Genomic DNA, 26,422 nt, shown 5'->3' with positions numbered 1-26,422 from the left:
CTTTCCTGATTTTTTTTATTTCTTTGATAATTTCTCATAGGCCCTTACCTACCAGTTCTCTGAGTTTGTTCAAGTCTGCTTTTTCAAAGTCCTTTCCTTTATTCTGCTGTGTTCACGCTTTCCTTACAATCATTACATCTATCATTTCATGATCCCTTTCACCCAAATTGCCTCACACCTTCAGATTCACAACCAATTCCTTTATGCTTGTCAGAATCAAGTCTAAAGTGGCTTTTCCCTCTTTTACTTTCACCATTTTCTGAAACAAAATTTTTTGACCTTTTCCCTCAGCTAGCAGGATGAATGTGAACATGGTCTGCACCCCCTGCCTCTTTCCATTCTCTCCCAGAGCTCTGTAGACACTGCTGCTCTGCTCAGGGTCATGCTGTTCCTTAATAAACCAAAGTATAAACTGAAGGATGGAATCTGTACATAAAATACCATTTATGTGATCTCACAAGCTTTGGTCACCTGTGGTTATGTGACAGAGTGCTGCTTATTTATTTTATTAAGCATTTGGTGCACAGTAGATATTCTAATATCCACTGACGAAAGCATGGAAAAATTGGCTTGAAGTGATGATATAGTATAATTATGGCCACTTCCTGTTTGCTGAACACAGTATTGTTCTAATTGCAGCAAGAAAAGCCTTTTGTTTACTATCAGCAACCTTAAACAAGGGAACATAAGTGTAGCTGACGCATGTGGACAGAAAGGGTATAATTGGGCTAAGGAAATACTTATGGGATAAGCAAATTTTAGCCAGTCAAAGAAGATTTTGTCCTTCATTATGAGCAAATTCTTTGCCTCGTTCTGTTCCCTTTGTGTTACTCAGGCCTATTTTTCTAATCAGGATACCAATGAGTGCAGTTAAATGGGGAGAGGATTTTTTTTTTAAATTGGGGCAGGGTTGTATTGTTGACACTATATCTGTTTAGATGATTTACTAGACTCATTCCTGAGCATTTTATGTATCTATGGACATGATGAATACACACTATCCCTGAATGCCGGGGTAGCGACCCGTATGGGCTATGGGTGCCTGGGCTCCAGCAAATTCAGAACACAGGGGGCCCAGTTTCACTAATGTTCAGGACCAGGTCTCTACCCCAACCCCTCCTGCCATCCCTGTGTGCCTCCCCTGAGTGTCCTTTTTCTGCTCTGGACACTGGGCAACTGACCCCCTGTAGCTTTCTTTTGTGCTCCCTTGCCAGCGACTGCTGGCTACAAAGGAACAGTGCGGGAGGCAGGATGACGTGAATGCTGTGCCTGCAAAAGGAGGAAGGAAGGAGTGGCATGGCAGCCCCTCCCCCTCTCTCCCCCCTCTCTCCTCCTCCCCCTCCACTTGTTCCCCAGCAGGCATCTCTGAGTCAACTCTGAGGGGAGCGAGGCAGGGGGGCTTATCTTGAACATCCTGAGCAGCAGCCTTGGGGATTTGAGTGAGTGTTGCGCTGGGGGAAAGGAAGAGATGGAGGAGAGGGGGACCCTCCCCCTAAGCTCACTGCTGTTGGAGGAGAGAGAGCTGTGAGGAATCCTCCTCTCAGGCCTCCCATTCCAGCTCTGGGGCAGCCTGCGTGTTGCACCCCAAAATCCCATGTCCCACACACCCTTTCCATGCCTGTCCTCCCTCCTGACCCGTAGGCAGGTAGGAAGGGGCAGGACTTGAATCCAATCTGGGTACCACCAATATGATATAAACCTGATGCCCCTGCCTGGATGCACACAAATGTAACTGATTTTTGCTGTATGTTTCTTGCCATCTGTGGGTGAGATACCCCAAAGTGCCCGAGGGTATCTCTACACAGCAGTTAAAAACCTACAGCTGGCCCAGACGTGCTGCCTCAGGCTCGCAGGCCTCAGGCTGTGGGGTTGTAAAATAGCTATGTAGACATTCTGCCACAGGCTGGGACTCTGCAAGGTGGGAGGATTCCAGAGCAAGGTGGCCAACGGCCTTAGGCAAAGTGGGGATGGGAGTCCAGGGCTCTAGTAAAGGGTGGGGCTTTGGGCAGAAGGGGAGTGGCTTTGGAGCTAGCCTCCCCTAGCTAGCCTTTCAGTGTCACCTGGCCCATGACGCATGAGGCTCCATCAATGATTTAAAAGGTCCAGGGCTCCTGGCTATCCCCACCACTATCACAACAGCAGCAGTGGCTGGAGTGCCAGGCCCTTTTAAATCACCAGGCCTGGAGGCAGCTGCCCTCTTTACCCTCTCCTCTAGGCAGCCCTGTTCCAGAGCCTGGGCACTTACATAGCAGTTTTTAGTCCCATACTCTGTCTCTAAGTCAGATGACTTGGGTCAGCCACAGCACTGCTACGGGTCTCTTCCACTGTAGATGCAAGTGACAGCACAGCACAATTCCAGCTGAAAGACAATGGAATTTGTGTTCCCAAGTGACTTACATACTTTTAAAAAATTCCAGCCAGGGTTTCTGTTTTTTTTTTTAACAATCTCTCTCTCTCTCTCTCTCTCTCTCTCTCTAACTTTTGCTGCAAAGCTGTGGCTTTGAGCTCAGGATGCTGTACGATGTGCTATTGTCAGATCCTTGCGCAGTGCATTATTCAGTGCCACAAAAAGAAACATGTGATAGTACTGCAAGGTATTTCTCAGCTACAGTTAGGAATTGCATGCATTTTGCTCTTTTGTATGCAGTAGGCTATGCCAGTTTATATTTGTCAGTATTCAAACCATGCAAATCACTCCTCCTGATCAGTAATTAAATTGTTGTTTATACACTTTAGTTATGAAATGACCTGCATTTATCTCCACTAAGTTGTCAGAATTAAATCGAGTGTATTACATGGTACAAGTTATCTCACAGCACATTCTTCAAATACTGTATCTCTTTCTACCACTCAGTATAGATCAATGGACAACTGCCATATGGGATTAAACCCCATAAAAGGAAAAACAGGTTTTTTATCAGTGTTTACTTACCTGAATATTTGCTCAGATATACCCTAATTTTGACTCTTTTCTTCTGGTTTGAATATCTTGGCAGTAATCCCATAGTGCATTTATAGCTATTGCGATCTGTAGTATGTATAGGGCTGTATGATTGAGGGCTATTACACTTGACATGATTCAAGGCTACTAGGAAAATATTTATTTCACTGATACGCAGACTTCGTGTTCAAATAGGTATTACCAAGTATGATGATATGTATTACATGGACGTCACTTGTCTTACTATATTATAATTTTTTAGTGTGCTATGAGGATAGGCAATGTGTTATGGGTGAAACCCTAGCCCCACTGAAGTCAGTGGGAGTTTTGCCTAATTTCAGTCTATATTATTAATGATATAGATGCTAATATTCTTCACACAACTCTTACTCGTGTTGAGTTGTATCTTGCTCCTTGAACAGTCAAAATGAAGTTAATGGAATCATTCCAAGAGTAAGATGCTACTCTCTATGGCCATGTCTACACTATGCAGAAGATCAACGCTGCCAAAGTCAATCTTCAGGGGTTTGAACTAGTGGGTCTAGTAAAGTCCCACTAATTTGAAATGAGAGGGTGCCACTGTCAGCACCAATAACCCTGCTGCTCACTAGCAGTAAGGCAAGCTGACAGAAGCGGTTGCTCCAATCAACCTCCCACTGTGTGGACAGCTTGAAAACATTATTTAAGATACTTTGACTCCAGCTACATAATTAACATAGCTGGAGTTGCGTACCTTAAGTCAACTTTCCCCTTTCATGTAGACCAGGCCTGGGAGTAAGGATATTGGAATCTTCCCCTTCAACAGTACACCTTTACTATATTTTAGATGTTGCATTTCAATAGTCTTATTTCCTTCTGACTCACACAAGAATTATGCATTATACAAAACATGAAGAGAAAAATATAGTCATCCTCATTAGGACTATACAAGACTCATATATTGGTTACCATTAAAAATCAGGATCTACCAACATTTACAAAAATAATGTATCAGAAACTTGGTATATACCGACTTTTTACACTGGTGACCCTAGTGTAATTTTATATTTTACTTGCTGCCTCATTAAAGACACAAATGGACAGTTGCAATGCCTCTTACAGCTTTTGGGAATGACTAAGGTAAGCAAAACTACTAAAGGGAAATGGACTCAATTGTTGTTAGGGGAACTCCTATGTTAGAATGTTTATAAAGCTGTTTTTCTGAGACCTGCATTTGAAATCTCTGACCTTCCAAAAACAATCTAGTTTAATATAACAAATAAAAAGTGACTCTCACCCCCAGCATGTACAACAAATCAAGTCATATGCTGGAAACAGAGGGCCTGAGTCTGATTATGTTATTTGTGACAGCAGTTTTTGTATTGACCTAAAACCAGTGCTACAGAGCCTAGCATCAAGCTCCAAATCTATTCTATGCAAATATAATAATGTAAAAAAAGAAATTGGGTCACTTTTCCTGCATGATGGATGTAACAACAGAGAGCATCAAAGGCATGATGTCTCTAAAATAAAGAAGAAATGTTGCAGTTTCTAAAGCCTAGTCTGAAAAAATATTGAGTCAAATGCAGCACGGGTATAAACAGCTTCATATCAGCTTCAACTTACTTCCTTTTGATTAAAATTACAAATTACATGCAAATTACAGGACAGAGTGACATCTGAGAGTGACATCTAAGTGTCTCTTGACCACGTGAGAGACCATGTCTAAAACAGTCAATGTTCATTAAAATGGCATAGAATCCCCGGAAGTATGATCTTGTAGTTAGGACACTGCACTCAGATTTAGGATGTCCAATTCCCAGTTCTATCACAAACTTCTTGTGTAGTCTTAGGCAATTTGCTTACTAGCTCTGTGCCTCTGTTTCTCATGTGTAAAATGGAGATTAACCTTTGTTTGCCAAGTTGTAGGCTATTTAGAGTAGGGTCTGTCTTCTACTGGGTGGCCTCTATACCTGTGACCATACACAAGTTATACGTGCATCGTTGTGCCATATCCCTGATGAGCCACATCTGAAGTGCTGAAGCACATTTCCAAAGGACAGTCTCATGTGTGAAAACTAACATGCATGAGAGATGTGGGTACATGTATATCTCAGCTATGGCATGGTCCATATCCTTTCTACAGTGAAATGTGGACATGAGCACGTACCAGGTCATGGATATCAACCATCCTTCTAGGCCATTTCCTGATCCTTACCCAAAAGCATAAAGGGCCCTGAACACCACCCTCCTCTTTCCAGAAGTTATAGCAACCTGCTCCAACCACTTCAGCATTTCCGTCCCACTCGAGGAGCTCATGAAGGGTATGTCTAGACTACAGGGTTTCGTCAACAGAAGTTTTGTCGACAGATACTGTCGACAAAGCTTCTGTTGACAAAGAGCGTCTAGACTACATCCAGTTCTGTAGACAAAGCAAGCCGCTTTGTCCACATAACAGTGTGGACGCAAAGGACAGTGTAGATGCAATAGTGCCTTCTATCGACAGAACTCTGTCGACAAAAGGCGTTATTCCTCGTAGAATGAGGTTTACATACGTCGACAAAACTGCTGAGTTTTGTCAACGTTATGTCGACATAACTCAAAGGCAGTGTGGACGCAGGTATAGTTTTGTTGACAAAAGTCCACTTCTGTCGACAAAACCCTGTAGTCTAGACACACCCAAAGTGTCTCTGGATGAACTCCAATAATTGTTCCAGGAGAAGACTTAACACATGTCCACACTGAGATGAGCTGAACTGGGAACTCTCTAGGGCTGTGAGCTTGGCACCTGAAATGTCCCTCCCTAACCCTGCTGGCTTCATCATATGTTGGGATACCAATGAGGGCAAATAAAGAAGGTAGCCGGGACCTTGGAGGAAACAGCGGAGTAAGTCCCAGAGACACAGAGGAGGAGCATGTGATTCTGACCTCTACTTTGCCAGTCTGATTGAGGAAGCCCCCGGAGGACCCAGAGCTACTACAGGAACCAGAATCCAACACTGGAAAGTTTTACAATGGACCAACCCTCCCTGGCAATGTCTCTTCATATTCTGGTGCTGGATGCTTCAGCCTGGACCCATCACCACCACCCTCCACAAAGCCACTGCATCCCCTCATGGTCCCAAAGGAACACACAACTGTAAATCAATGATTTTATGAAAGCCCTTGAAATGCTGTAAAACATAAGCTTATAACAGGTTATTAATAAGCCATCACTGTGCCTTTGTGGCTATGGGTTTCTTGGCCAGCACTGACAGCACTAGCCCATGGGCTGTATGAAGTGGGGAGAGGGAGTGAGGAGAAGGAGCAGGTTTGAAAAGTCCTGGACTGGGAAAGAAAAATTTCATTACACTTCATGTAAAGACCCAACATTCGGCATCTCTCCTCCAGCCCTCTCCCATCGTTTATGTCCCGTTTAACTGGGAGCTGTGCAGAAAGCAGGAGGGGTGTCTGGTGGCTTGTCTCTAGGCTTCCCTAGCCATGGGAGTGAGAAGGTAATTGTTTGATTGTATGAGGAAGTCAGAGCATTTCATTCTCCCTGCGACCATTTCAAATGTTTTGTACCATTCCTAGTCTCTGGCATCTATCCCCTCCCTGAACTGAGTCATTCTGCAGAATCCACAATTAGTAGGGATGAGTGAAGCATCCTATAGGCCATTGAACTAGCTTTGCATTTTTTTTTAATTAACTCTAATGCAAGGAACCTAAAGGCTTCTATCCTGTAAGATAGTGGCTTAAGCAGGTTAGCATACAAGGCCTATGACTCCTTCCTTAACCTATAGGCTAAATGGCCCCCAATGTTAGGAAGGTGAGGAAGTTAGACAGTGACAAGGGAGGCTGGGCATCTGAATGAATATTAATCCTGTAATAAGCCAGACCACCAAGGAAGCAGTAGGCAATTTTTCCATCACTGACCTTCAGAACTTCATTGTCATTATCTACCACTGACCTTCAGGCATTGGGGTCTAGACCATAGGACTCATCTGGAATGTCAGGTCCTTTGTCTTTTACTGCGAGACACTCAAGGAAGAGTGTGAGTATATAATTATTTGAGCATATGCAAGGAATGATACCTAAGATATCCCCAATTCTATATTATTGAAATTTGTTCTAGTGGGTTGGAGCTTTCTTGTCTTTACTGATTGTGTTAATAAAAGTGGCTAAGGCTTTGCTTTGCACTCAATGTGAGTGTCTTTGCTGTATACTCCAGGATTCCCTACAGGATATTGAACTCGTTAGTTTTAATTCTGTGGTGTCTGATTCTAGGAATAGAATCCTATTTCTTTCATCTCATTAAATTAGTGTCACATGGCACCAATTCACTTATTAACCTTTAAAGACTCAGGCTATAATCAGCTCTGTTGGTTGTGCACAAAATTCTGGCTTCCACGATGTATGAGCACATAGCATGAGGATTGTTTCTTGCCTGCTGAGAACTAGGAGCTGTGAGCATATGGGAGGGATCTGTTTGTCCGTACAGACTTTGAAAAATCAGATCCGGTGTATACTTACGCACTGTGGAACTATTCCGATTTAGCCTCACATTCATTGTGCAGAGCACAGTATGCCACTATAATCCAAACTGCATTGGCCATGGTGGTATTCACATGGATCCAGAAGGAAAATCAATGGGTTTTCAATGAGCCCAAAGGTATATCCTACTACTGTTCTGTGTCTGCTCAGTCTGTAGTTTAATCCTCTTTTTACTTGGGTCAGAGATGCTGGGGTATGGCTTCATGAACCCCAATAGGAGTGGGTGTGCGGAGTCCACCAAAATCAATGTGGCACAGAAACACCATACATAATCATACCATTTCAGGGGAATAAAGTTCCTTCTTCCCCTCTGTGATACACCCTGGCACAATGTACCCTTTCAGTATGTTCAGTGTTCATGTGGGTCACTAAGCACTGGAGAACCAATACGGGTAATCTTTTCAATTCATATAGTTACTGGCCCTGTTAGGTGGATAAAGCACAGGGGAAGTGTGCTCCTCTGAGGGTCTCCACACAGTTGAGAAACCTCGTCTTCTGAAATCCTACAATATTTTCAGGGACTTGGGTTGTGGCAATCACCTCTAGGGAGATCATAATATTGATAGCTTGGGAACCCTGTGCACCATTCCCACACCCCAAGAGCTGATTTCCTAATCCCAGCAAATGACCAGTTAGCTTCCATAGGGCAATAGTCTGCCAATTTTTACACTGGTATGGGGTTCTAAAATCAAGTGGTCTGATGCTAGAAGATCTTTGCACAGGTCAGAGAAGGTCTGCTTCCTTATTCTGAAGTTCTGCAACCAAGGATCATGGTGCCAGAGTTCCAAGATGATGTGGTCCCACTACACCACACTTCTTCTCTGGAATCAGATGCAGTAGTCAACTGATGGGCCTATTCTACTAATCCTGACACTCAACACATGGGATCCAAATCGATTTTCATTCCCTCTCTGGGTCAGCTATCTTCATCATCTGAAACCTCTTGGGACTGATTCCATCCAATATTCAGTACTGCACTGCAAGCAGAAGCAGGAGCAGAATCTTTTCTTCCTGGACCTGCTCCATGTCTCTCATGAAGTTTGGTAGAAGGGACAGTGAAGCAGGAGCTGTCATCATCAAATGCATAAAGGCAGCATACAGTACCAGCAATTCGCAGCAAGGTGGTTCCCACAGCATCTCTTGGATTCTAGGATACTCCCTCTGAAATGGGAGCACTACTGCATGGATCTGTTCCCTGCTCAGCATTTGTAGATACTCAGCACAGGCATGGCATGCATGCTGCAGTACATGGACGAGTACCCAAGGTAGCGAACAAATGGGGACATAGCCTGAGTTTGTATGGTTCCTAACACAATGGAAAATTGAAGTCAGCTGGGACACCTAGCTGCTACAATAATGAAAATAAGAATGGAAAGGGACACGTGTCTGGAATGTGTTGAGAGAGAAGTTTATAAACAAGAAAACAAAGATGAAAAGGCTGAAGCAAGAATTTTGAGCAATATCTATGTTTGGTAACCTCTTTAGTTCTGAATACCTACAACTAAAAATTTTACCAGATACTAAAAATCAGTATTGCTCACATTTTTTATTTTTATTTTCATGAACAAGAGCTTAGCTCTTTAAATTATGAAGGCCATTGCATTAGGTTGAAGTTGATGCAGGTTAGTATTCCATAATTATTTTTGACATAAAGACGAATGCCATCCTAAAAAACTTGGAAGCTAATCGCACCTCAGCCTTGATATATGTATATTACCCCTTTGAATGCTGGAATGGCATTATGGATGGTTTATGATTTTATGACTGAGACATTTTAGTCTCCGACTCAGAAATACATTTTCTGCACATTTTGAGGCAACTTTGTTCACTTTTGGTCTCTGATATCTTTTTTTTCCACTCTTTTTCCCCTTCATATTTGAAAACATTTTTTGAAGTGGGTGTTGGAAAAAATTTATCACAAAAATCATAGCTATACACCAGTCACCTTTAGCCACCTCTAGCTTAATACCCTGCAATGTCAGGAAAGAACTGCATTGCATTAACTCACTCCATTTCCTGCTGGGAAATCACACAGCCTTTACAGTTGGCTATTCAAATGTGAATAGTTAACATGTTTTACAGTTTTTAAATTGTATGCCCTTCTGGCTATACAACGATCATGCAAATGTGATATTTGAGAGAATATTCTTGTAGAATTGTGGTGGGTTTTATAAAAAAAATAGCAAAATAATTGTATTTAGAAAGCATTTTGCTCCTCTGCCCCAGCTTGGCAAAATGCTCAAGGTGCTTCACATCATAATAAAGACAAATACATATGCATTTTAAAAAGCTATAGCCTAAAAGTCTGTCCCGTAAAATCAATAAATAGACCCGGTAAAATGGGGCTGGGGAAAAAAAGGAGGCAGCCAGTGAAAGGGTATGAAAGGTAATAAATAGGAGCAAAAAGGTCATCTGACCAAAAGACATTTTGGGGATAAAATAATATTGAGACAGGTTTTTTTAAAAGCAGGGAGACACTAAATAAGGGAGCCTAAGAACATAAGAATGGCCACACTGGCTAGAGCAAAAGTCCATCTAGCCCTGTATCCTGTCTTCTGACAGTGTCAATGCCAGGTGCCCCAGAGGGAATGAACAGAACAGGGAATCATTAAGTTATCCACACTCTCTTGACTATTCCCATTTTCTGACACAAAGGCTAAGGACACTATTCCTGCCCATCCTGGCTAATAGCCTTTAATGGACCTAACCTCCATTAATTTATCTAGCTCTTTTTTTAACTCTGGTCTTCACAACAGTCTCTGGCAAGGAGTTCCACAGGTTTACTGCGTGTTGTGTGAAGAAGTTTTTCCTTTTGTTAAGTCTAAATTTGCTATGTATTAATTTCATTTGGTGACCCTTGTTTTTCTGCAATAGGAACAAGTAAATAACACAAAGCAAGTTTTACATTTTGGGTTGAAGGGTAATATCTCAAAAGCTCCTAAGGGAGTTTAGGGCATAAGTCCCATTGAAAGCCAATGAGAGTTATGCTTCTCCAAAGCATTTTTGAAAATATTCCCTAAATAGGCATTAGGTCATGTCTTAATTCCCATTTAAGGTGAGCAGTGTATGGTCTGAGTACCTTTTAGGTAGAGATTCATTGAGGAGGCCTTCAGTGTAGGTAGATCCTACATTATGAAAGGGATAATGTGGCATTGAAAAGTAAAGCTGACATTCCATGGAAAGAAATGCAGGGCAAAAGTGGCATGATCATTATAGTTCTGGCTTGAGACTGAGGGTACGTCTACACTAGCCCCCTAGATTGATCTAGGGAGTCTAATGAGGGTGACCGGAATTGCAAATCGAGCCCTTATTCCGGTTGCCCTTATTAGCCTCCCTAGATCGATCTAGGGGGCTAGTGTAGACGTACCCTGAGAGTGCAGCTACATTCTGTACAAATGGCATGAGACAGAAAAACTTTTCTAATGGGAAATTACAGTAATCAGACTTCATGTTGTTGTATGATCACCAGGGGATGAAACACTCCTGAATCCAATGCTTGGATTTCCTTAGAAACAGAGAGGTCAGGATGATGCCAAAATTATTAAACTGACTTACTGTCTTTGGATGAGCACCCTTCAGTAAGTGGGATGTGAAGGCAGAGAGAGAAACTTCTCATGATTATGTGGTCTACTCATCTACATGACTCTTCTTCTTCCCAGGGCTGAATATTCATCAAGCTAGCAATGTCATCTAGGTATTTTGTTAGAGTAGAGACTGAACCTAAAAGAGGAGCAAAAATTGCATCTGTGCATGTCATCTCATATTGATAATGTGCAGCAATGATGTCACAAAATATTCTCATGTATGTGATGAACTGCATGATAAAATTCATCCTTAAGGAATGACTCACTTCAAATATTCAGCAATGACAGAACCTCTAATTTTAATATAAACAGACAGCCACTCCCACACAGTAAAGGTCAACAACTGCTTTTCAGATGTCTTCAGTTACAGAATAAAAGTAACTGTGGTAATGATAACTTAAATTCACCATTTGGTTGATATCAGCCCATATATTTATATTTGTATTCCTCTTATAGTAGATGCTTCAGGAGAGAAGAAGTAGGCGTGAATTTGTGGACTTTTGTTTGCAATATAGGTGAAATATTGGATGCTAAATGGAAGCCATGGTAAATGTTGTTGTAGATGGATAACAAGTATGGATAAAGCAAGACACATCGACTGTAAAAGCAAAAAAAAAAAAGTACTGGGTCTGCTCCATCTTTATGACTATGCAAGGAGAGTCACAGCCATAGAAAAAATGAGATTTATCAATATTGAAATTAAGACAGCGCAGTGAATAATTCACAAAAAATAACAAATGCAACAAATTTAATCTTGTTTCTGGCTTACTGAATATTTGCAAGAAAATCACTATTACCGCAAATGTATTTGTTTAGTCAAAAGTATTTTACCAATTATTTGCAGTTTTAAAAACCTTTACTAACTGGCACACAGCTCTCTGCAAATTTCAAGTTGTGTTGGCTAACTGTGACTGGTCAAATAACTCTCATGATTTGGTTTATGTCCCCTGAATAGGTTCATGGCCACAGAATCCACATAGAAATATGTTTATGGTGAATTTTAAATTTGGTTTTGTATTGGAGCATGCCAGACCCTCTGACATCCCCTGCTGGAGGCACTGTGGCTCTTGCCATACCCTGCCCCAAAAAAGGGCAGTGGAGAGGGTCCTCCAAGCTCCCTAGAATTGTCTGTGTGGGACACAACCAATCAGGACCCAGCAGCCTAGTATAAAAAGAGCTGCAGAACCAATGGGAGGTCAGTTTCTTGCTGTAGCTGTAGCAGCAGCAGCATGGATGGTGTGTGGCTGGCTGACAGAAGTGCAGAACCCAGGACAGGGCAGCACTGTCAGAAGGAGGTAAGGGTGAGAAGTAGCCCTGAGCTGGTTGCTTGGACTCCAGTAGAACAAGGCCCTGAGGTAAGAGTGAAGGCAGTAGGGCTGAGGGAAAATGGCCTAGGGAATTAGAGAAGTTGTGTGACATAGTTAAAGGGACATATCACATGACTGCTAACTACAGGGTCCCTGGGCTGAGACCTGGAGTAGTGGGTGGGCCTGGTTCTCCCCACCTCCCATTAGCCATTAATGGGAAGTAGCTTGGAAATGATGGCACCCCAGAGAGAGAACTGAACTTAATGGCCCAGCTGAAAAGCTACAACTAGAGAGCGCTAAATGGTAAAGACATTGTCACCAGAAAAGAGCCCTGGGATACTGTTCTATCCAAGGGCAGGTAAAAACTGAGAGAGAAAGAGTGTAAGCACATTCAGTTGGCCACCGAGGTGCTCAAAATAGATGGGTACACCCTACTACAAATTTCCACAAATGTTCCTGCATATGACTTTGAACCTATATGCTCATCCAACTGGTTTATGGGAATAGACATAGAAAGAGAACATACATGGGAAATGAGGATTCCTGGAGCAAATGTATGTAACAACTTCAGCATGTATTCACTGAAACCTATTTTAAGTATTTTCTTTGCTCTAGAAATGATTCATGTAATAAAGTTCATGGAATAGTTTGATTTTGCAGGCAGATTATTAATGTAAGTGCTTATACCACTGATGGGTGATCTGTGGTCCACAGATCCCATGCAGCCCATTGGGATTCTATGTGTGGGCCATGGGACTTTTTTTTTACTGTTGCCTACACACAGGGTTGGGAGATTCTTCTGGTTTCTGTCCGCGTTGTTTTTTCCCCACCAGGAACTGCCATGCATGTAAAGCAAGGGCACACAAAATGAGGTAAGTGCTGATTGCACACAACATTGACTGTGAGCCGTGTAGTCCCTCTGCATCCAGTCAAAGTGCTGGTAGAGTTCAATTGGCACACCACACAAATTTCTAAGTACGCAAATGCAATTAGCAAAACTACTCTATCCAGGGAGACCATCTTGGTTATGACAATATTGAGGCCCACTGAGATGACGGAAGAACACTCAGTTTGCCCACTCACCATCTCTGACTTATTCATTATTCAGAAGTTGTCCACTTCTCCAGCATTGCAAGTGGCCCAAAGAAATAAAATAGAGTTAGTCAGAAAACATCTGTGATTTTTATCATCAGAAATTCTTCCTGGTTTTCTACCAGCTCACTCATTCTGTGCCTTGATAGCCAGTCTGGTGATCTATAAGTGATCCAAGAGCTTGAAGCCAAGGAGTCCTTGCTCTCAAACCCATATCTCAGCAATCTGGAAGCCCCGAATCCCCAAGTTGCATGTGTCCTTGCATGGGTAGCTTGGGGAAGGTCAATATGAAATATTGTTTTGACTTTCAAAATGGAGTGCCTGAATTTGTATTCTGGAAGCCATTTCAAAATTTCATTTTTCTATTTCAGAACTTTTATCTTTAAAATTTCAGAATTTCCCATGGAACGGGAATTTCTAATTCATCTGAATGCTAGAATGAAAGCCCATCAAAAGCAAGCCCAGCACAAAATCTAATGACCATCTCATCATCAGAAGGAGACTTAGGCCCTCATCCAGCAAAGCACTTAAGCACCTGTCTAACTTAAAGTATGCAAATAGATCTAAAGTCAATGAAATATTTATTATTATTTATTGTATTACAGTAAAACTTAACAGAGCTATCTGAGATCAGGGTACCATTGTGTTAAGTGCTGTACATGCATAGAGAAAGAAGCAGTCTCAAACCTGAATAATTTCCATCTTATCAGACAAAGCAGAAAATGAGCAAAAGGGAAAATGAAGATACAGAGAGATAAAGTTTTACTTTGCAAATTCACAAGCAGACCAGTGGCAGAGCTAGCCTCCTGGCTGTTGGTGCAGAAATTTATACACTAGGCAAGATTGCCTTCCCACTCTTCGGTTATGTCTAGACTACATGGCTCCATTGACAGAGCCATGTGGATGAGTTTACTAGACATAGCAAAATGAAGTGGCGATTTAAATAATTTAAATAATCGCCACTTCATTTACATCAAAATGGCCACCGCTCTGTGCCAACGATCAGCTGATCGGCACAGCAGGCAGTCTAGACGTGCCACGGTCAACAAGGGAAGCCTTTGTTGACCGCTCCGGTAAGCCTCATTTCACGTTTTTGTTATGTCTAGTAAACTCATCTACATGGCTCTGTTGATGAAGCCATGTAGTCTAGACATACCCTTCATGTGTTCTTCATGTGCTTTCACATGCATGCACGCACACACACACACACCAAGTTAAATACTTTGTTGAATCAAAGACCAAGTCACTGAATACAATTTAATAGTGATGGTACAGGTGATTTTTTATTTCTTAGTTATAATGTGATGTAATTCCTAGACATAGGTACATGTGTCTGACAAAAATAGACATTAATGTTGGGTACATTTGTGCAGAAATCAGATGCTGTTACCAGGTGGAGATAGTGCAGATGGCATGGCTATCACATATTTGATATTTCACAGTAGGAGTATAATGTGTTTTCTCAAATAGAGAGGTCAGCGTATCTTTCACCTATCACTTAGTATTTCTGATAGTTGTCAGCAGGAGTGCAGTATAATTTCAGGATAAAAAGTCAATAAATATGGCATGGTTATCTTGGTATTATTGGTACCTTAGAGCAGGTTTTTCATTAAGATTCCATTTCCAGGCAGAAATGTCTGTATTTTGTGTGAGATTTGCTGAGTAATTGTATAGCTTTTTTTTAGTTTATAGCATAAATATAGCTCAGGCATCTCCTACTTCCCCCTCTCTATTGCTATGGCTCTGATTGTATTTAAATTAAGAGGCAGAATAGTGATGGTAAAATGCCATTGTTGAATGTATTGTGACAGGAAGAAAATGTTACAGTTCTCTCCCTTTCGAGAAGGGCTTTCTCTTTCTCACTGTTTCTTGCAAAACACAATGCATAGTAATGGACAGAAAACAATATTATATCTATTACACTTTAATCTTGTTCTTAACATCTGTGTTCAGAATCTAAACTTACATAGGAAAAGAAAGTCTTCTAACAAATCAGCATTCAGTCTTCATAAACAACATTCAAGCTTGAAAAGAAATAAAGCCACATCTTTTCTTTCCTTGCATTATATAACTATTAAAAGCTGAAGGTTCCTCAGCATTGAATGAATACTTTTATTTTTCATAAGGATGTTCTTACAATTTCCACAGGAGAAACCTAGCAACTATGATGCTGCCACTTTAATATCTCTGATTGAGTGGATTTTGAGAAAAAATGAAAATAATATATTTTATCTGTTTCTAATGAAAACACTGCCACCAGCTGGTTAACAAATGGCTTTGAATTTCTGACAGAAGAGAGTGCAACCAGGGCAATCTTAAAATCACAACTCAGCTGAAAGTGATCTTTTGTTAAACAAATATCTGTTCCGACTCTATGACACTGCACCTTTGCATCCATTCCTTACTTTTCTAAACCAAAGAACATGAAAATATGTAGTGACTGCATTATACCTGACACATTTCATTCTTGAAAAGAGCAGCTTTTGGCTAGTCCCCCAAGGCCAGCTGAGCTCCACTCGCAAAAAGGACAAAGTTAATTCTATGCAGTTTTTACACTCTCCCACCTCCACCACACGCTGAAGGCAGCTGAAGCCAACTCAGCCTCCAGTGCCACTCAGAGCAGAGTCAGGGTTCATAAATGATTAAATATACTGTGAATAGTATAAGAATTACAGTGGTTTTGTATAATTTACCATATTAAATGTGTTATGCTTTTTAGCGTGTCACAGATTTTCACTGTTAGGAATGCTTTATTGCACCATAGGTATTGTTAGGTGGGAGGGGGTAGACAGCTAGACGTTCTGGTAGCTGAATAGGGTACATTTGTGGCGTCTGGCACCAGGGGAGTGAGGGAGTCAGTTTGGGATTGTGCAATAAATGTTTGTTGTTCTGCTAAGATGACCAGTAGCGACACATCAATGTTTGAATTGTGATATTGAGCTGTCAGCATTAATTATTTATTGAGGTGAATGCAGCAACTGACACTTCTTTGAACAATTCTTTCAGGCTGTCTGCAGCTTTGGGAAGGAGGCAGTTCTGGTTTTCAAAGTTACCTTCATTTGGAAAAATGAAAATTGTGATTCTGAACCATAATTCTGCTACTAAGGTAGGCTTCCCTGACACGCGCTGTGGCTGAGCTATAGTGGAATTTAAGGGGTTTTACTTCTTCACAGTATGCATCATAATCATCCTCATTTCCATCTGGTCTTCAAATTGACTGCAGGGTGCCCATTGCCTGCCTGTATCTGTGACTCTCATCTTCAGCCAGCTCATTAATGTCAGAGCAATCAACAGTAGCCTCTGTAATCTTAACCTACCCTTGTCCAAGATGCTCTCCTCCTCCAGCTGCTCCACCTTGTTGATGTTGCTGAAGAAGAAGCCGGCCAGGAAGAAGGGCCCAGCATGGCCACCCTCCACCTCCTCCTTGCTCCTTGCGTCCCTATAAGCTCTCCTCACTTATCTATGTCCTCCTAAATTCCCACCTGTCTGGTTTTAGTTATGGTTTAGTATGGTAATGAATTCAGACAATATCCATGCTGGTTTCATTAGATCTCTCAGCAGGCTCTAATATCATTGACCTTAGAGCAAGGGTGGAAAAATAATAGCCTATGAGCCGGTTCTGGTTCACCAGTGTTAGCAACTTGGCAGCTGCCATCACTATATTTACCTGCACTTTTGCAGGTACCATTGAGTGCAGATCCCATTTGCTGCAGATCACCATTCCCAGCCAATTGGAGCTGTGGAAAACAGTGTCCCAGTCCATGCCACTTCCCGCAGCTCTCATTGGCCAGGAATGACAATCCATGCCCAACGGGAGCTGCAATTGCTGATACCTGCAGAGGTGCAGGTAAATAAAGTGGCAACAGCCTGCCAGAGGCTAGCCCTGGCAAACCACTGTCATTATAGTGCCAACCCCTGCCTTAGAGTGTTTTAAGTCATCTGGAGTCTTGTAGGAGTGGATGATGTGCCTTTCTGGAGGTCAGTTTCCATTTGTTCGAGAAGTGCCAGAGTCTCAGAAAAGTAATAGAAATGTAGCCATGTTAGTCTGGTCTAACTGAAACAAAAAACAGGACTGTGTAGCACTTTAAAGACTAACAAAATGGTTTATTAGGTGATGAGCTTTTGTGGGCCAGACCCACTTTCTCAGATCAAATAGTGGAAGAAAATTGGCATGACCAAAAATACCAAAGGATGCAATCAAAAAAATGAACACATATGAAAAGGACAATCAAATTTCAGAACAGAGGGGGGATGAGGGGAGGAGGTAAATGTCTGTGAGTTGATTATATTAGAGGTGATAATTGGGGAAGCTATCTTTGTAATGGATAAGATAATTAGCGGCTTTGTTGAGACCTAGGCATAAAGTGTCAAATTTAAGCATGAATGACAGTTCAGAGGATTCTCTTTCAAGTCTGGTGTCAGAAAGTTACTCTTCCTCCTTGAGAGTCTTCACATGCACTTTTGTTCACTGCATAAGTGTGACTGTGCTACATGACATGTTAGGAACTCTCAAACAGCCCACAGCAGAAATCATGGTCATTAAATTCCAGGCTGTCTGAGGACCATCTATATTTTCATTATCAAACCAGTTTATTTTTGCACAGACCAAATATTTCTCAATCAAAAGAGCAAATAAAAGCTACAAGGAATATATGCCCCCGAAACCTGGTCTGATGCAGGGCTTTCTTGGGCAGTCACTACACATGCTGAGAGTTCCCCAGTCTGTTCTCATAATATACTCTCCTTTACTCTCCTTTTGCTTAGATAGACATGTTTTTTATTTTGAATTTATCTGACAAGATGTTGCTTATTGTGCATTATGGTAGCACCTAATATGCCCAAACCAATGCAAGGTCTCATTTTGCTAGATACTGTACACACACTTTGTCATATCTCTTTAGACTACAAGGGTATGTCTACACTGCCACCCTAGTTCGAACTAGGGTGGCTAATGTAGGCATTCGAAGTTGCAAATGAAGCCCGGGATTTAAATATCCCGGGCTTCATTTGCATCTTGCCGGGCGCCGCCATTTTTAAATCCCCATTAGTGCGGACGCTGTGCCCGCGGCTACACGCGGCATGGAGTAAGTATTTCGAATTAGGCTCTCTAATTCGAACTACCGTTACTCCTCGTGGAACGAGGTGTACCTAGGGTACCAGTGTAGACATACCCAAGCTAGTAAAGGCAGGGAATATCTCTGGTATAAAGGAAATAGGCACAGAAAAGGAAGTGACTTGCATACCTCAAAATAGAGTTCAGCTCTCTGGAATCCCATGTTGCTGCTCAAAAAAGCATGCCTTTACCATAGCAGGAAAATGCCCTAGGGCGGATCCCCATACTTTAGAAACTGTCTATATATTTTGATGGGACAGGATATGTATATCTTCCCCTAAGAGACTGCATATTTTTAAATGTCTGGATTTTAATTTTTTTCCTTTTCAATTTGTCTCTTACCCAAAGGTGCATCTGTCATTCCCTCTTCACTTCGCTATTCCTTGGGCCTTTCAAAAATATAGTAAGATACATTCAGAGTCACAATTGATAAATAATATTACTTCTTAATAAGAGTTAGTTTTTCTTACCAGAGAATTCAACTGACCATCTGATGAATCCATCCTCTTATTCCTCACTCCTTCCTAAAGAGATATTGGTAGCAACTCTATAGTTAACATTATATGAAGATTCCCACGTAAACTAAGTTTAAAAGCCATATGTTTCACACTTCAAATGTTGCAGTTAGCTTCCAGATTTGGCTCATCAAATCTCCAGAGGAAAATTTAATTTTCTATGCACATTTTCAGAGTATTCTTTACTGATATTTCCAGTAGAAATATTTCAGAATGCTCCCGTTTTGAAATTCTGCGCTATTGTCTTGGCATTCCTTTGGGTTCCTCTAGTTAAACAACCACAGATCCTACAAAGTTTAGACATCACTCCTTTGTATGCTCTTTCTCGCATACATACATTTAGATCACATCTCAGACATGGGCTGTTTGAACTTTTAAAATTAAACACATAGACATTTCTGAAGCAGTTAAGAGCCTGCTACATGGGTGACCTAACTGGGAGGTCCAAGTTGCACTCCACTTCTCCCCAGGCACTACCATGTAACTCTCCACCTTTTCCCATGGTGCCTGCACACAATCCTGGTGTGCCTTTTCTCCACACCTCTCTTGCCCTCCTCCCAAAACTGCTTAGGCTCAATCCCTTACATGTAGCTATATATCCTGTCCCACAGCAGCACCCATCACCAACACTCCTGGCTCCCACCTCTGCTTCTCTATTTCACTACTTCTTTCACCACTTAGACATGGATATGTTTGAATATAGTGGAGGATAGCTGAGATGTTGTATGATTTAGCTGCTGATTTTCCTTGTTTTATACAGTTTGCATTGGTGGGATAGCAGGTCTATCATACTTAACTGAAAGTTAATGACTTTGGGGGGATATATATTAAGCTAACATCTCTATTTATATATGTCAATAAAAAAATGCATTTCTCTCCCCTCTCAGGGTATGTCTACACTACCCCTAGTTCGAACTGGGGGGGGAGGGTAATGTAGTCATACGGAGTTGCAAATGAAGCCCGGGATTTGAATTTCCCGGGCTTCATTTGCATAAAGCCGGCCAGCGCCATTTTTAAATGCCGGCTAGTTCGGACCCCGTGCCGCGTGTAGCTGCATGGCACGGGGTCCGAACTAGTCGGCATTTAAAAATGGCGCCGGCCGGCTTTATGCAAATGAAGCCCGGGAAATTCAAATCCCGGGCTTCATTTGCAACTCCGTATGACTACATTAGCCCCCCCCCCCAGTTCGAACTAGGGGGGTAGTGTAGACATACCCTCATTTTGATTCCTGTTTACATTTCACAAGATTTGTATTTTAAACCACTTATACCATTAACTATTTTAGTTCTAGAAGAATTGCTTTATTCCCATATCCCATCATGGGCACAATACAATCTAATCCAAATTGTTTAGGAGGGAAGCAAGTCAACATATCAATATACTGCAAGACATTTATTAGTTTCATAGGATCTGATCCAAAGCCTCTGAATTCAATGGCATCTATCCTTTGGATATAACCCAATGAGAGTAAAACTCAATACAATTGACATAAGTGATTCCAATAATGTAGTGTCTTGCTTGTAAAAGAAAGTACACTTGATGTTTGGAGCAAGTGCATGAGAATCAGAACACAGGGGAGTTAATGGCTAACTGTGCAATTTTAGGAAAATAACAACTTCTCAATGTGTTAGACTCAATTTAACAATCCTTAACGTGGACATAATTGTATTTACATGAACAAACTTATGGGAGCTGTATATTTTATTGGAGAATAGATTTTGTTCTTAAAATGTTGAGAAATGCTTTGAGTTCCTTGCATGACAGTTTAATGAGGCCTAATTCAGTGTCCATTGTGGTGAGTAGAAAAACTTCCATGAAGTTAGTGGGCATTGGATCAAATCTCTGCACTGGTGTAAAGCAAGAGTAACTCCACTCTAGGGCTGTGTCTAGACTACATCCCTCTTTCGACAGAGGGATATGAATTAGACACTTTGAAATTGCAAATGAAGCGGGGATTTAAATATCCCATGCTTCATTTGCATAATCGCATCATGGCGCTCTTTCGAACAAGCGCCGTTTTGAAAGTAAAACCACTGTCTAGACATGGTTCTTTCGAAAATGGCAGGCTTTTTCAAAAGCTCCTGTACTCCTCAAAAAATGAGGTTTTACTTTTGAAATGGCGCGTCTTCGAAAGTGTGCCATGACAAGATTATGCAAATGAAACATGGGATATTTAAATTCCTTCTTCATTTGCAATTTCGAAGATCCTCATTTACATCCCTCTGCTGACAGTGGGATGTAGTCTAGACGTAACCTAGGGGTATGTCTACACTGCACACTTATTTTGAAATAAACTATTCTGGAAGAAATATTCCGAAATGGCTTATTTTGAAATAGCACATCTACACTACAAGGAAGCCTAAAAATTAGTCTGTGGCAGGCTTCCCTAATGTGGACGTACTACCTTGAATTAAAGTCCCAAGAGGCGCTGGGGAATAATTACTTTGAATGGCCCTGGGGAGGAGCTATTTCAAAATAGCAGTACTGTAGTGGAGCATCCACACTACTGCTATTCCAAAATAGTTATTTTGGAATAAGCATTATTCTTCATGGAATGAGGTTTACAGATTTTGAAATAAGCCATCTGTTATTTCAAAATTATTTTAAAATAATGGAATTGCTGTGTAGACGCTCACATTGTAATTTCCTAAATAATGTCAGTCATTTCAAAATAACTGTGCTGTGTAGATGCACCCTAGGTAATCAGTTACACTAGTATAAAGTGATATACAAGAGAAAAGAATCAGGCACAATATAAATATATTTGAGGAATGAGCTATCCTTGGAACAATACATGAGGTGTGAATCCTGTCCTATAGGGCATTAAATTTGAAAGTAATTTCAGTTTGTGCCAAAAAGTATTTGTTTATTAATACTGAAAGACTATGCTCTATAAACTTTAACTAGGCTCAACGATAAACACAGTATCTACCTATTTGATTAGATATCTGTGAAAAACAAAACTTATCAAATTCTTCAAATAAGGGAATCCTTACCCCTAGATTACCTCTAGGTAAGGGGAAATTGGTCAAACTGTGCTTTCTTTCCTCACCCCCCGGGTTACAAGATTTCTGCTAACTTTTTCCTTTTAACCCCAAATCAATTTGACACTCTAACATTACCATAGTTAAAATGATTCATGTCATTGGTTTTAGCAAGAGATAGTGATAAATTATTAATTGAGCCCAACTACTCTGCAAGCTATATAGTTTCAAAGCAGCAACCCACAAATGCTGCTTTGGGCTTCTCTTGATTTATTATTCCACACAAAAAGGCATGTGCTGCAACCTTCTCTTGTACTATGATATGAGATTAAATTAATAGTTCCTGTTGTTCCTTGGAACCTAATATTTCTTGAATGTTCCAATATCTCATTAAGAAATACTAAAATGCTCCCTTCCCTAAAGAGCAGTTTGTGAAAACTAGACCTCCTTGGTAGATGATTTGTCATAAGGTGACATTGGGCACAACAGTTTACATCATGATAAAATTACACCATTTTTTTCAATGACCTTACCAACTCCTAGTATGGTCTGTTTTTCATATCCATTACAGCAAAGTGCTGCTGTTCAACATTCTCACTAAAAAAATCCACAAGCTTAACTCAGCTGTAAAATTTTTTTGCTCTGGGCTACAGCTTACGATATACAAGGAGATCTCATGTTGACGGGATTTAAAGGTATTTAGGTCCACATTCTGCCAACTTTTTTGAACAATCCCATTAATTTCAATAAGGCTACTCAAGAAGTAAGGCACTGAGGAGGCAGGAAGCTGTAATTTTCAAATATGCAACGCATTGAACTTTATTATATTCACTAGCGTTTCTGATCATGCTAAGGGTTTGTGAAGTCAGTGAAAAAAATTGCTGCAGAGCTGGCGCACTGGGCTATTGTGAAAAAGCACACTGAAAAATAACTGGTAGTAGATCAAGAGAGAAAGACATAAAAGCATGGTCTACAAATAGAAAGGCAGTAACATGGCACCGGCAATGGAAGAGACAAGAATGTGTATGTTTTTACTAAAAAGCAAAATGTGAAAATTTTATATAGAAATTTATATATGTATAAATTTTATATATAGAATGATCTTTGTACTTTCATATATGTATTTAAAGGCGAGTGATTTGGCCTTCACAGCCCACAATATCATTTGGTGGATTAAATGCTATTTTTACCATTCCTCTTGCTAGTAAGGACCATTGTTATTTCAGTCCACATTTGCCTCCATACAACACACATATTTCAATAATAAAGGTTATCTTGCTTTCCTGATTAGATTCAATGTTAATTTTGTGAGACAGATTAATCTGAGTTACAGAGTAACTACAGAAGTGTCACAGAGTTATTTTTTGCAATCTTCTGAACTACAGCTTTAGTAACAAATTGTAAAGCTCTGTGTTCTGTGATAATGTATTATGAGCTACACTACAATATTAATTTCATATTAATTATCATGCCATCTGAAGAAAGAAGCAGTGTATTCATGGGATTGCTTACAGCGTCTCTAGAAAAGTAGAACTGAGTCCTGGCTGAATTGGAAGTCCTTGAGCTGTGCAACAGGTCCCTTAAAGGCAATACAGCGTACATAACACTGTCCAGCGTCGTCTACACTGCCAGTTTTTTTGGCAGAAAATATGCTAATGAGGGACTCATTAGCATAAGTCTCGATCTCATTAGCATATTTTCTGCTGTTTCTTTTTGCACAGAAAGAAGCAGTGTGGACAGGGTTTTTTTTGCTCAAAAACCCTGTGTTGCACAAGATCCTTATGCCTCTCTGGGACAGGTATTAATGATCTTGTGCAAAACAGGGTTTTTGCGCAAAAAAAAAGGTGCACACTGCTTCTTTTTGTGTAAAAACCCCTTGTGGAAAAAGAAACAGCAGAAAATATGCTAATGAGATTGCTACTTATGCTACTGAGTCCCTCATTAGCATATTTTCTGCCAGAAGAACTCACAATGAAGATGAAGCCTCCATTTATGACATGCAGGTTTGCTTGCAGAACTCTAACTTCCTTTCAACCGAAGGGATTGAAAGTTTTTCATTTATATACAGTATGACATATTTACATGTGGTGAAATGCAAACAAATACTTAAGGGTAAGATTTAGAAGCATCACCTTATAAAAATGAAAACTGAGTAAGGCATTATCGAGCTCCTTATTTTTGATCTCTTTCAATAGCATTACTTCTCATGCAGCACCTTAGCACCTTCCGGAAAACTGATTACCCTCATGTAGCTATCAGATTTCTCATCTGGATTACTTTTGATTGGGATGTTTGTTTGAGGAACTGATGTAAGAAAACTCATAGCTCCTATTCCTCTTTGATAAACGAATTAATGGAATAATCATACAGTTATGAAGCTTTTGTGAAGGTTACTCATGCAACAATATAACTAAGGTTTGAATGTTTTAGATTTATAAGAAGATTCATGCAAGACTATCAGTAGTTATCAACTACATAGCAGGTTGGGTTATTGATGAAATACTAGTTAACTTTTTTAAAAGGAAGCAAAGAATTTCTCAATAGTTAGGAAATATTAATCATAGGTAAATTTCAACTAAGTGTAAGCAGTAAAAGTGGGGATAGTGTTTAACAAGTTTTTCAGTGCAAAGCCTTCTGTAGTAAAGGACCATGATTAAATTTAGAATGGATTTATATCAATTCCAAAATAAATATTCTTACAGTAAATTGACTTTTCACTGATTTGTGAGCCAAATGCCATTAATGGGAAAATGCCACTATATTGACTCAATCACAAGTTGGCTACATTGTTAATAAACCCACTTCTTCCAGTGTTCCTGCTAGAATCCTTTATCTGTTTTTTAGTATATGTTCTATTTTTTGAAGATATTTGTAAATTAAAAGCATATCCTCCTTTAATGCAATTAGTTGTACATTTTGCTAAAATGACAAGGAGTCCTGTAGCATCTTATGGACTAACAGATGTATTGGAGCATAAGCTTTCGTGGGCAAAGACCCACTTTGTCAGATGCATGTAGTGGAAATTTCCAGAGGCAGGTATAAATATGCAGTCAAGAATCAGTCTAGAAATAATGAGGTAAATTAAATCAGGGAGGATGAGGCCCACTTCTAGCAGCTGATCTGGAGGTATGAACACCAAGAGAGGAGAAACTGCTTTTGTAATTGGCTAGCCATTCACAGTCTTTGTTTAATCCTGAGCTGATGGTGTCAAAATTGCAGATGAACTACAGCTCAGCAATTTCTCTCTGAAGTCTGGTCCTGAAGTTTTTTTGCTGCAGGATGGCTACCTTTAGATCTGCTATTGTGTGTCTAGCGAGATTGAAGTGTTCTCCTACAGGTTTTTGTATGGTATGTTGCCATTCCTAATATCTGATTTGTGTCCATTTATTCTTTTGCGTAGGGACTGTCCAGTTTGACCAATGTATATGGCAGAGGGGCATTGCTGGCATAGGATGGCGGATATTACATTGGTAGATGTGCAGGTGAATGAGCCAGTGATGGTGTGACTGATCTGGTTAGGTCCTGTGATGGTGTAGATATGTGGGCAGAGTTGGCACCGAGGTTTGTTGCAGGGATTGGTTCCTGAGTTAGAGTTACTGTGGTGCAGTTTATAGTGGCTGGTGAGAATATGCTTCAAGTTGGCGGGTTGTCTGTGGGTGAGGACTGGCCTGCCTCCCAAGGCCTGTGAAAATGAGGGGTTGTAGATCACTGATGATGCATTGGAGAGGTTTTAGCTGAGGACTGTAGGTGATGGCCAGTGGTGTTCTGCTGGTTTTTGGCGGGGAGGAAGTTGTCCCACAGCAGGAGGCTTCTGGGTACACGTCTGGCTCTGTTGATCTGTTTCCTTACTTACTCATGTGAGTATCGTAGTTTCAAGAATGCTTGTTGAAGATCTTGCAGGTGTTGGTCTCTGTCTGAGGGAGTGGAGCAAATGAGATTGTACCTCAGTGCTTGGCTGTAGACAATGGGCCGTGTAGTGTGTCTGGGATGGAAGCTGGAGGCCTCCTCACTTTCACAGGCATTGGGAGACTTCAGAGAGAAACAGCTGAACTTCAGTTCATCTGCAAATTTGACACCATCAGCTCAGGATTAAACAAAGACTGTGAATGGCTAGCCAACTACAAAAGCAGTTTCTCCTCCCTTGATGTTCATACCTCCAGATCAGCTGCTAGAAGTGGGCCTCATCCACCCTGATTTAATTTACCTCGTTATCTCTAACCTGATTCTTGCCTGCATATTTATACCTGCCTCTGGAAATTTCCACTACATGCATCTGACAAAGTGGGTCTTTGCCCATGAAAGCTTATGCTCCAATATATCTGTTAGTCTATAAGGTGCTATAGGACTCCATGTCGCTTTTGCAGATCCAGACTA

At 40.8% G+C, this 26,422-nt stretch overlaps 1 long non-coding RNA gene across 1 annotated transcript in view; it reads right to left on the bottom strand.

Annotated features, from left to right (window-relative positions):
* Window positions 1-19,210, bottom strand: part of LOC142830509 (uncharacterized) — a 35,173-nt gene extending 15,963 nt beyond the window's left edge. The window contains exons 1-2 of the long non-coding RNA XR_012905806.1: window positions 19,020-19,210; window positions 11,009-11,173 (exon numbers count right to left, since the gene is read on the bottom strand). This is a non-coding gene — a long non-coding RNA (uncharacterized LOC142830509). The remainder of the gene's footprint in view (window positions 1-11,008; window positions 11,174-19,019) is intronic.
* Window positions 19,211-26,422: the final 7,212 nt, after the last annotated feature.

The sequence above is a fragment of the Pelodiscus sinensis genome, chromosome 8, assembly GCF_049634645.1.
Source record: "Pelodiscus sinensis isolate JC-2024 chromosome 8, ASM4963464v1, whole genome shotgun sequence".
Classification (NCBI taxonomy): Eukaryota; Metazoa; Chordata; order Testudines; family Trionychidae; genus Pelodiscus; species Pelodiscus sinensis.
This window is presented reverse-complemented; position numbering and strand designations above follow the sequence as displayed.